At 41.0% G+C, this 11492-nt stretch overlaps 1 pseudogene; it reads left to right on the forward strand.

Annotated features, from left to right (window-relative positions):
* Positions 1-8117: 8117 nt before the first annotated feature.
* LOC148108669 (cyclin-G2 pseudogene) lies at positions 8118-9128 on the forward strand (annotated as a pseudogene).
* The last annotated feature ends 2364 nt before the right edge of the window (positions 9129-11492 follow it).

An 11492-nucleotide genomic window follows, 5' to 3' on the forward strand; every position in this document is an offset into this window, starting at 1 on the left:
GGTTTCCTCCATTAGTGCATCTAAATGAACTCATACTGATTTTCTAATGCTACCTCGAGAACCGTCTCTTCTAGAAAGCTAAAGCAGAGACACTGAGTCTGATATGGTTGCCCTTTGCATCTCAGAGGCAGCCTGTATGAACCATTCATCCAGCATTTATCACTTCATACTGTACTTTGCTTACATTTTCCCACTGATTTGTAAGCTTCTTGAGGGGAAGAACAGTATCTTATTTCACTTTATGAGCCTGGTATCTAATGCAGGATGTCTGACACGCGTTAGGTGTTAAATCAAAATTTGCTAACTGGATAAATGTGATTTTGAGCAACAGTTGTTATGGTTCTTAGATTTTAACACTGTTGCTTTAAAACACTGTAGCAAAGACTACTGAATAGTACGAATGAGCACTTCAGTGCAAGCTTCAATTACAGGAGCAGTAAGTTTCCCTAATAAAGGATGCACGGACTGGAGGTGGTTCAGTCAGCACTGTATCAACAAGACCTCACTACTGCAGGGGCTACCATGTTCGCTTCAACTAGCTGGAATTCGGTCCGTATTTGTTGCCTACAGAACTAGCCTAAGCACAATGGGTTTGATCCATAAAAACAGAGTATCATTGAATCCCTAAATGGTCTTGTGCCCACTGGTGAATTAGAACTTCTGGTTGCCCAGTTATAACAACACAGTAACCGGATGCCTCCCCTTGCATGTTGCTTCTGCTGCTTCTGGGGAGCTTCCGTGCACTGTGATGGTTGGAGCTCCCAGTGGGACAAACTGCTGGGACTTCACTGACTTTACAGATTAGGTTGTGTCATCTCCTTATGCCTTCTTGCTAAGAAATGCTTGTTTGTTAAAGATTTTATTTATTTGAAGAGCGAGCGTGCATGCATGGGAATGTGAGTAGGGTAGGGGCAGAGAGAGAGAGAGAGAATCCTAAGCAGACTCCACGCTGAGCATAGAGCCCAATGCAGGGCTGGATGCCATGACCCTGAGATGGTGACCCGAGCTGAAATCAAGAGTTGGAGCTGAACCGACTGAGCCACCCAGGTGCTTCAGAAATGCTTGTTTAATAAATGTCTGTATGTGTGGCAGAATTTGGTCTGAAATTTATTTCATTATAATTGGGTAGCATGGTTAGGAGGAGTAGCTAATTCTGACCGGCCTCAAAGATTTTTGGCTGGGGGCTGTGGGGGGAGGTATCACAGTTAACTACCATAAAAAAACCTGTTGTGCACAACTAAATTAGCTATCCCTAATACAGTTGTCGGTTTACAGCTACAATTCTCTATCAGACACCACGTCGCAGACCCAAATATGGCATGGCACAGTGCCTGGGGTAATAGACTTAAAAATTTAAACACCCCTAGTTCATGATTATTATAACACAGGTATAAAGTAGGCACAGTGGAGCATGGAAGAACTTTTTGTGTCATCTCAGGGGGTAATAATAATTCCTCCCTCCGAAATCATATGATTTATTAAGATATTGAGCTGGCATTTTAAATGCTCTATAAAACAGCTGAAACGGTAAAAATGTTGGAGATTTGATTGTGTAGATTATAAAAATGTATTAGCGGATACACATTTTCAGATTTCTTTCTTAAGTAACCTATGTGAGCCCATCTGTGTAGTTTTTGGGTATCTAAGCAAGGCAAAGTTATTTGGCAGCATTTCAATAAAAAATTACCTATCTGGTGACAAATTCGATGCAAGGAGAAAACAGTCAAGGTCTCTTGTATTTAAGTATTCCTTTTATCAAGTTAGGGTGGGATTTCTGAGCTATGGCTGAATAAGTTTAGATATAAATGAAAAGATTGTCACCTTTGCAACTGTTTGTTGAGTTTCCTGGGATTTTCAGATGATGAGAAAGCCAGTATGGAACAGGTGACTGCAATTCAAGGAAATCATTATGTGTCACTTATGAAAGCTGCATGCTTTCGAAGAGATTTGTGTAGAAGAACTTAAGAAAATATATGTTGTCAAGGAAAGGTAATTTTGAGGATATATTCAGATGACCATTACATCAAGACAAAGTGTGTGCTTTAATAGTATTTTAACGTAAGTGATGTGGAACAGGCACAAGCTTTGAAGTCACTGAATACTGATTTCAAAAGTTGAACTCCGCTACAAATTAGGTATGACTTTGGGAAGCTGCTTAATGTCACTGAGTCTCTACCGAAGGACTGACTGTAGGTATAAGTATGGAGGTACTCAGAGATGTAGCTGTAGACATGTATCTAGGTATAGTGCTTAGCACAATCTAGCAGATAAATGTAACTCAGTATACATTTATTTCCTTTGTGTTTTTTGCATGAAATAAAAAATTAATGAGTTTATTTTTTTTCTGATTAGTCCCAAATGGCCATCATAAGAACCATTATTTTAAAGAGAGATCAGTTCTCTTCCTTCATCAGAGCCCATGCAGGAAAATCAAAATCTTACATTAACGCTCTCAGTTCTTTTTTTTTTTTTTAAGATTTTATTTATTTATTTGACAGAGAGAGAGACAGCCAGCAAGAGAGGGAACACAAGCAGGAGGAGTGGGAGAGGAAGAAGCAGGCTCCCAGCAGAGGAGCCTGATGTAGGGCTCGATCCCAGGACCCTGGGATCATGCGCTGAGCCAAAGGCAGACGCTTAACAACTGAGCCACCCAGGCGCGCCTAATAGTTCTTTTCCTTCAAGGCATATAGTAAGGTGACAGTTTGAAAGAGTGTTTAGTAACAGAATTTATTGTTACTGGAATTAATTGGAAGATGATACATGTGGAAGACCAATTTTATAACTATAGAGACGTAAGGCAACATTCCTAGTACCTTTGGTGTCTACACTAAGACATTCGATTGCCTTGAATCCAGTAAGAGATTGTGTTTTCCAAGGATGGCTGGCACAGTATCTCATCCCATGAAGTGTTTTTTCACAGTGAACTTGACCTTACATCAAGAGGTGAGGTGTATGTCTTCTCTAGTTCTATATAGGTGACTTGTTACTCGATTGTAACAATAGACTGTGGCTGCACTGATGCTGTGTGACTTCTCAGACTAAGCAAGAAAAAAACACAAAGTGTCTTCATTGCTTGTTGCAAGACTTGAGCCACCAAGTAAGAAGTCAGGTTATATGAGACTGCCAAACTGGGGGTGCTGTGGGAGGTGCTCTGCTCAACAGCCAGATCTGCGCGCCCGGCTGATAGCTAGTATCAGTGGTCTACCATGTGAGTGGGTCATCTTGAGCTGATTACAGCCCCAGCTAACATCTCACTATATTCACGTGACAGACCCCAAGTGAGAACCACCGGTTGAGCTTTTCTATATTGTTTTTTTTTTTTTTTAACTTTAGGCTTATTGAGGCTTAATTCACCCATAACTTTGTGAGCAAAATAAAATGGTTGCTTTAGGCTGCTCAAGTTTTGGGGTTATTTTTAAAAATAAATATAGCAAGTACATCACATTCTTAATTAGAATTTGGATAAAGCAAGGATAGTAAAAACATTTTGTCAAAATTCAGGAGATTTAGTTAATATGGCCCATAGTTTATAAAATCCTTTTTAGACATTGAAGAAGAAAGTGGGCACGATAAGTCTGTATGATCTGAGTTGGGTGGAAGAAAGCGGACTGAGTGATACACAGAATCCAAAAGTTATACAATGAAATTGAACTGTCATATAAAGTCAAAGCTTTGCAGAACTTATATTTTACCCTTGCAACAGTTACTGATTATATTGTATTAGTTCTGGCAGTTGGTGAGTTTATCACTGTCTTAGATTAAGTATCATATAATTTTCTTGCTGAAAGAATTTGTCCATTCCCTCTGTTTCACCAAGGACTCTGATGAATATGGCAAGATGATTTGTAGACATAATCATTTGCGTTTGGTTCTTATCGCTATAAGATTCAGAAAAAAGAATAAATGATCCCTCCAGCCTCATTCCAAGAAGACAGGCTTGCTTTTGTTTTTACCATCCCAGGGTTGGAAGCAGAAATGCCAAGAACTTAACTCAGGATCTGAACCTCACCTGTCTTTGAGTAGGATGTGTGTGTGTGTGTGTGTGTGTGTGTGTTAAAGGGAGTTTAAGTAGATCGTAAACTACTTAAGTGGAAAAGGGGACTTTTGAGAGTTTCTACTGAGACAGAGAAGAAAGGGGTTTTCTGTGGCCCTGACTGTCCAAAGTAGAAAAAAACGTGCTTTCTTTCCTCAAGAAGCCTTATGGGTCCCAGAAACGGCAGTCAAAGAAGTAAATGACTGTTAAGTAAGAGAAGTGGTTGGCAGCGTGGACAGATACAGAAATAATACGCTAGGTGTGTGTGTGTGCGCGCACGCACGTGGGCATGTGCCCAAAGGTGTGTATTTGTACATGTGCTATAAAGATTAGGGAAGAATCAGGGAAGATGGCATTTGACTAAGTTGTAATGGGGTTAGGTACCTAAGGCGGTGAAGGCTGGAAGGCAGAGGGCGGGCAGGATTTTGATGCGTTTCCTATTTATGTTTCCCTTTTCTATTTCAGTACCATTCAGAAGGTAGCTTTTCTGCTTCTGAGATTTCTCGTAACAATTTAAAACACACTTTCAGGGGCGCCTGGGTAGCGCAGTCGTTAAGCGTCTGCCTTCGGCTCAGGGCGTGATCCCGGCGTTCCGGGATCGAGCCCCACATCGGGCTCCTGGGCTGGGAGCCTGCTTCTTCCTCTCCCACTCCCCCTGCTTGTGTTCCCTCTCTCGCTGGCTGTCTGTCACATAAATAAATAAAATCTTTAAAAAAAAATAAAATAAAATAAATAAAACACACTTTCAGGCTTCATCTGTAATGCCGGGAATATTGGGACTCCTTATACTCTCCGTAGCACTGTTTATGCTTTGTATCACTTTGACACTTGTATTCATTTATTTCAACTAATATCTGCCTTGAGAGGGCAAATGGCGTTTCCAATTGACTGTCACTCTATTTCATGATCTAGTACAGTCCTGGCTTTGTGTCTGACACATAAATACACAATAAGTATTTGTCGACTGACATAATCCATAAAACTGTGTCTGCCTCAGCAATCTCAGTACGTTTGGATCATTATTATATCAGATGTCTGATTTTCTCTTTCTCTCCTGTCACATTCTTTATGATTGCTATATGAAGGACTGACATTTTTTAAAGTATGATTTTGTTCCAAAAATTAATGGAGTTATTTAAAATCCACACCAACTTCTTTCCTTCTGGGCATTTGTATTTCACCCCTTTAAAGATTATTAATTTTAGAGAAAGAGAGAACATGTGCGTGAGAGAGCGTGAACGCGAGAGCAAGCACGTGGGCAGAGGCAAAGGGAGAGAGAGTCTTTAGTAGATTCCACCCTGAGCACAGAGTCTGACGCGGGGTACATCTCACGAACCTGAGATCATGACCTGAGCTGAAACCAAGAGTCAGACAACCGACTGCACCACCCAGGCGCCCCTGTATTTTACCCCTTTAAATGACCATTCTTTTATCTGCTCATTATTTATGTCTCACTAAACTGAGTAGTTTATAAGGCATCTGAAGATGTTACTTCGAATTTTCCTGTAATCCTTGAGTTATTGGTGTCCTAAGTACCACACTCTGTTTTTCTCTGCAGAAAGACGTAGGAGTGGAAGGATGTTGGAAATTGGCATCTCTTCGAAGCTCCTGTAACCACCACGTAACAGGGACAGCTTAAGGGTATAGCGGTCTTGGGTCACATACTATCTCTTTCGGACTTTCGAAGATGTCACTCCATTGTCTGGTAGTCTGAAGCACTCTTGACTTTGGTTTCCTGATAGTAATCTGTTTACTTTCCTTCTGCTTTTGAAGTTTAGATAATTCTTTCTTTTTTCTTGAAAGTTAAGGCTTTTATTAGGACATACCGCGGTATTGACTTCAGCTTGTTCATTTGATACCACTATATCATGTTGATTATCAATTTTGCTCTGTGATTCAGGTGTTTTCTTCATATATTTTAAGGTTTGATCTCAGTGGTGTAATATCCATGTCTATATTCTCTTAAGTTATTGCTGTTCTCCATATTTTTCTTGAGTCTTGATCTTCTTTCTTATAAATGGTATATTTATATGTCATTCTTTCCTTTCCTTGTATTAAAGATCTTTTTTTCCTCAGTGGAGCCAGGTTAATGTTTCCCCATTTTCCTCTGTTACCTTGCAAGCTCCCCTCTCCCATCCTCAGGGTAGGACTTATCTACTGCATTTCCTGAGGCAGCTTTTCCTCAGAACTCAGTAAGAAGAAGTTATCTTACAGAAAAATGGAAAAAAGAATATGTGATGTGTGTGTATGTGTGTGTGCACACACGCCCTGGAAACAATTATTTTGTACAGTCCCTGTTTCAGTATTATTTTCCGATTAGATGATTGAATTCTATTTCCTTCATTAAGAGTCTCACTGGTGTTCCTTATGGTTGGCTAATTCTGAAGCTAGAGATAAACACTAATCTTAATTGAAAGTATTTAGCCTAATTGCTTTTTACCCTTAAGCAAGCCCATAGTTCTCCTTTGTTCTTTGCTTCAACAACTACATACCGAGTACTTACTATATGTCAGGCACTGTGCCAGGCACTGAGAGAACGCAAACGTGAATGATAGATGCATTATACTCACATGACGATTTGTCTAATGCGGAAAACATATTATAAAAGTGTAAACCAAATTATAAAATATAAGGAACTATGGAAGTCCCCGCAATTTTTGCTGGTGGCTAATCAGAGCAAAATGCTTCTCCGAGTTGAAGCCAGAGATGGTCTTAAAGGATGAGGAGGAGGGGTGCCTGGGTGACACAGTCCGTAAAGCTACAGACTTTTGGTTTCAGCTTAGGTCATGATCTCAGGGTCCTTGGATAGAGCCCCATGTCGGGCTCCTTCTACAAAAACAGGCATGGAAGGGAGTTAAGAGGCTGGGGATCAGGCTTAACTCCATTCCTTAATTGTCATTAAGATGACATATGAACGTTAGTCAGCTTTATATCTGGGGAGGAAACTGAAAACCTGTTGTCCAATCTTTTAGAAATATCAACAGTTGACTACTGAGCCCTTCCACTTAGACTTGGCAGGTTAACCATCCTTGTGCATCAGTTCTCCCTCTAAAAATTCCGTTAAAATAATCAGTGAAGAATAATGGATGAAAGTTTTGTTTTTTTTTTAAGTTAGTCAACAAGCTGATGGAGGAGATTTAATGGTCTTAGCAGACTAGAAGAAATAGGGTTCCAAATGCCTACAGGAAAAGGAGTACCTATAAGAATTGATCAGATTTGCCTTGCAGAATGCTTAGAACATGGGGTGAAGTATGATTGGCAACATGATTGGTTGAAATTCTATATACCAATTGATTGAATTTCCCTGGTCCCTTACACTTTCTGAACAGTCAGGAAACTATCCCACCCACATCTGTCATAGGTAATAGCATGCTTAGTCTGGAGAGACTGAGCCAAGGAGCTTCTGGGTTCAGAGACAACAGGCACAGGATAAGGTGGGGGTATGTGTAGCAGCTGAAAGTAGTAGGATGCAAAAATCTGCATAATGAAATGCAAGAGCAGCAGGCTGCTTCTCCTGCCTAACTCCTAGCATCCTAGACAGCCAGGTTTGTACTCTCCGCCTACCAACACACACCAATGCGCTTCTTCCAGTTAGCTTCTCACTTATACAAAGGAAAGGACAGCCAACAATCACTAGACATTTAAGAAAAGTCAGTTTAGAAGAGACAAAAACAGGAAAAAAAAACTTACAGGAAAACAAAGACCGTCAGTGGAACAGAAGAAATAAAAGTATAGTTAATATAAAGGATATGAGAAAAGATAGTCTGCCTATGAAACAAAAATGGGGTCCTGTAAAGAACAATTTTTTAAAAGATTTTATTTATTTATTTTGACAGCGAGAGAGACAGCGAGAGAGGGAACACAAGCAGAGGGAGTGGGAGAGGGAGAAGCAGGCTTCCCACTGAGCAGGGAGCCCGATGCGGGGCTCCATCCCAGGACCCTGGGATCATGATCTGAGCAGAAGGCAGATGCTTAATGACTGAGCCACCCAGGCAGGCACCCCTAGAGAACATTTTTTAACTTCAGATATTAAAAATATGTTGAACAAAAAGAGGTTTGCTTCACCATCTGCTGGCGGCATGGCATGGCCCCGGAGGGGCTAGGTGACCTGCAGGTCCAGAGTCTGCAGGAGGAGATGCTGCCAGCAGGAAGGTAGGCATGGGCAGAGAGGCATGAAGCCGGGGCTATGAGATTGAGGGGGAAATGTCAGTGTCAGGGGAGAGTTGGATGCCTCCTGGGGGCACTGCTAAACTGGTGGGTACCTGACTCAGGGTGGAGTCCATCAGGCTCCTCTGTGCTCACCAATCTCGAGGCCACACGGTGCATCTCCTACCTAGTGAAGGACCTGGGGGCACAGGTCTTGGCAGTCTGGAATGAGTCCAGCTATCTGAGCCCAGCTATCTGTTGAAAGTCTACCGGGATTAAGAACGGAAATCCCAACCACAAGAAAAAAGGGCCAAGCTTGATGAAGGTTACCCTTGAGAATGATAACATTTTGTGTTGAAGACAGGAAAATGTCAAGATTTATGAGATTTAACCAACATTTTGGGGGATCTTGCCATAAACTTTTATCCTAACTGCCAATGTTTTGGACAGATCCTTGATTTTTATGAAGGTGAAGCCTAACATTTGCCTCACATTGGAGTCTGTTGTTTTTGCTGGCTGCCAGAATAGTTGAAGAAGGATGCATTTCCCACTCATGAAGTAGTCCAGATTAGTCAATGTAAATGCACTGCTTCTGACAGAAAATGAAGGGAAAATATACTTTTGGGAAAAAATTCAGAACTATGAAATGGAACATAATGCTGTCTTAAACTTCTTTCTACTTATGTAAGGCTGTTGTACTTCATATTCCAGAAAGAAAGAAATATTGAGGCTTAGTAAACTGGAAGCTCAGCTGAAAGCTTGCAGTTTTCAACTAGTCTTTTCAAAAGCAAAGCCCTCTGCATTAGCTTTGTGCCTTCTCAATCCGGAAGCACAAACATAATTCATTAAATTATCACAAGTTCTCCTGCTTGTGATAAAGCATTTGAAGATTAATGACACTGAGTTCTTTTGTTGGAGGGAGGTAATTTCTAAATGTCTAGCTGACTAGTTTCTCTCGAATGTTGCAAGAAGTTGGTTTGGATTGTTTCTGGGTGCAGAGCCCAGTCCTCCAAGATAGCAACTGTGGTGTTCCTGAGTTGTAAACAATACCAGCGGATAGAGCCTTGATGAAAAGTGAGGACTATGAAGAGGTGAATTCTAAAGAATGAAGTCTCAGCAGCTTTCTCTCCGTTGCAGTGATCAAAGACGCCCTGTCTTCTTCAACTTGAAAGTGGCCAGTCTCTGAGCTTTCCATTTTAGAAGTCTAATTGTACTGTGTCAGAATTTAAAGTATGTATATAGTTTATAAGCAATAAGTGGAGGACCGGGTAGTTTTTCATCTAGCTCCCATTGAGGCAGGAATACAGAGACTAGAGCACCCTTTGTCTATAGTTATTCAGACCGTATCTGGTCTATTTTCATATTTTAAGCTATTAAATGGGTTAAGCCCTCTCAAATGATTGAGAAGAACTTAACTATAGGAACTTTGTTTTTCACTTTAAATAAAAATGATCTTGAGCTATTCGTTAATATGGATAATAAGTTTTATGAGAAAGGATGTAGGAAGTTGAAGGAGAGAACATTTGTTTTCTCTATTGAAGTATGAAGTAGGAGGCTGAAATCTGCTGAGAGTGAGTCCAGTCTGAGAGGAGAAGAGCTTTGAGGGGAGCAGATGCTGAATGGGTTTTGAGGGGAAGTTGGAGGGAACTGATCAGGACAAGTAAGAGTACTGACATGAGGCTGAGGTCTTAGCCAAGGTTGGAAACCATGAATTCATAGTCCTGCAAGATCAAAGAACCAAGGGCTTTTTCTCTAGTATTCTCAACTCCCCAAATGCAGAAACAGAAAGGAGTAGCTCTTACTGCTCAAGGATTTGGGTTTAGCAGGTTGCTGGTAATGACGAACTTCAGATGAAAGACCTTGTCAGTGAGAAAGGAAGGTAGACTAGAATGAAACTGAGAAATTCAAGAGACAATGGGAGAACAGGGACTGGAGGGTTTGCTGTGATTCTTGTGCATATCTGGTGGGCAGGATAGCATGAGAGGTGAGAAACCAAGAACTTGTTTGCAATGGATGGAATATAGAGCTTTGAGGTTTCGACTGACCTCTTCAAGGCATGTCCCTTGGAAGAGGGCTACAGTGCAGAGGAAGAAAGGGTAAGGTGAAGGAGGTCTGGGGAATTTGAAATTAGAATGTGATTTCTTTGTTTGTTTATGTAAACACTGAAATCTCCTAGAATCCTGGTAGAAGTATGATAGAAAAAAACTCTGAGCCAGGTCTGAAAGTCTACATTGAATAAAGTGAGCTTAACAAGCGTGATATGAGATAAACAGTCTTAAATGAAGATCAAATTTTATAGGCAGATGAAAAAATAAAGGTCAGGAAGTAGAATTAGGGGATCAGGGGAATGCCACCTCCACAGTCTCTCAATATGTATACGTGCGTTCCCCTGGACAGGAGAAAAAGAAATAGCTTCCAGCAAAGAGGCTTATGGGAATACTGAAAGCCACAATTAATCAAGGCCTATCTTCCAGTAGCATCAATTTTCAATGGTTGGTAAACAATTTCATACATCTCAGATTCATACAAACTCAGAGACAGTTGAAGTAGGAAGCAAAATTTATGCACATGTTAATGATAACACAGCAAATGTAAAAGAAAATTTACACTTACGAAATGCTGCTTTGGGCTAGTCCTCTGGCTCCTTTGGAAGACTGTCTTTCCACTGTCATCTGTGAGGAAAAACCTTGAAGAGGTCCTGAGAGAAAGCTTAGGGACACAGAACAGTTCATTATCCATCGGAAAGAGTCTTGCATGACAATGGATAAGGTGGGGGCGGGGGCTGGTTGGATTGTTCAATGCAGAAAAAGATCAGGAAGAGAATTCTGACAACAGTAGTGGTCAGGTGCCCTGGCAAAGAAAAGAGGAGGAAGTGTGGGATGTTGAAGCTTTTCAATGATCGAAACAGGAATGAAGATTGTTCATAGGTGATCGCCCTCAGATATTTCCTAGTCTAAATTTCGCACACATCATTTTTGTGCAGGAAGTGCTGTACCCTGCCTGTCTCAGGAAGCAGTAAGGATCACGTGTGAGGAGATTTTCAGCAAGAACTCTTGTTCTGATAAATTCAGGGCTTTTCCATGGTGCCGGAAGCAGTGACGAGTTGTTGGTCCTGTAATCGTAACCTTCCAGGTAGCTTATAATTAATTCAAACAGCGATAAGATGACTTACTTTATGGCTCCGTGATTCTTCCAGGTCAGAGACAACCAATGAAGACCCCAAAAGAGGAGTTTACTTTTTCTCTATCTGATTCCATAATGCTTGTCTCTTCGACCTCTTGACAACAGCAAACATGTGTGAACTGCTGAACAG

The sequence above is a fragment of the Ursus americanus genome, chromosome 17, assembly GCF_024610735.1.
Source record: "Ursus americanus isolate L20-20 chromosome 17, mUrsAme1.1.p, whole genome shotgun sequence".
Taxonomy (NCBI): Eukaryota; Metazoa; Chordata; class Mammalia; order Carnivora; family Ursidae; genus Ursus; species Ursus americanus.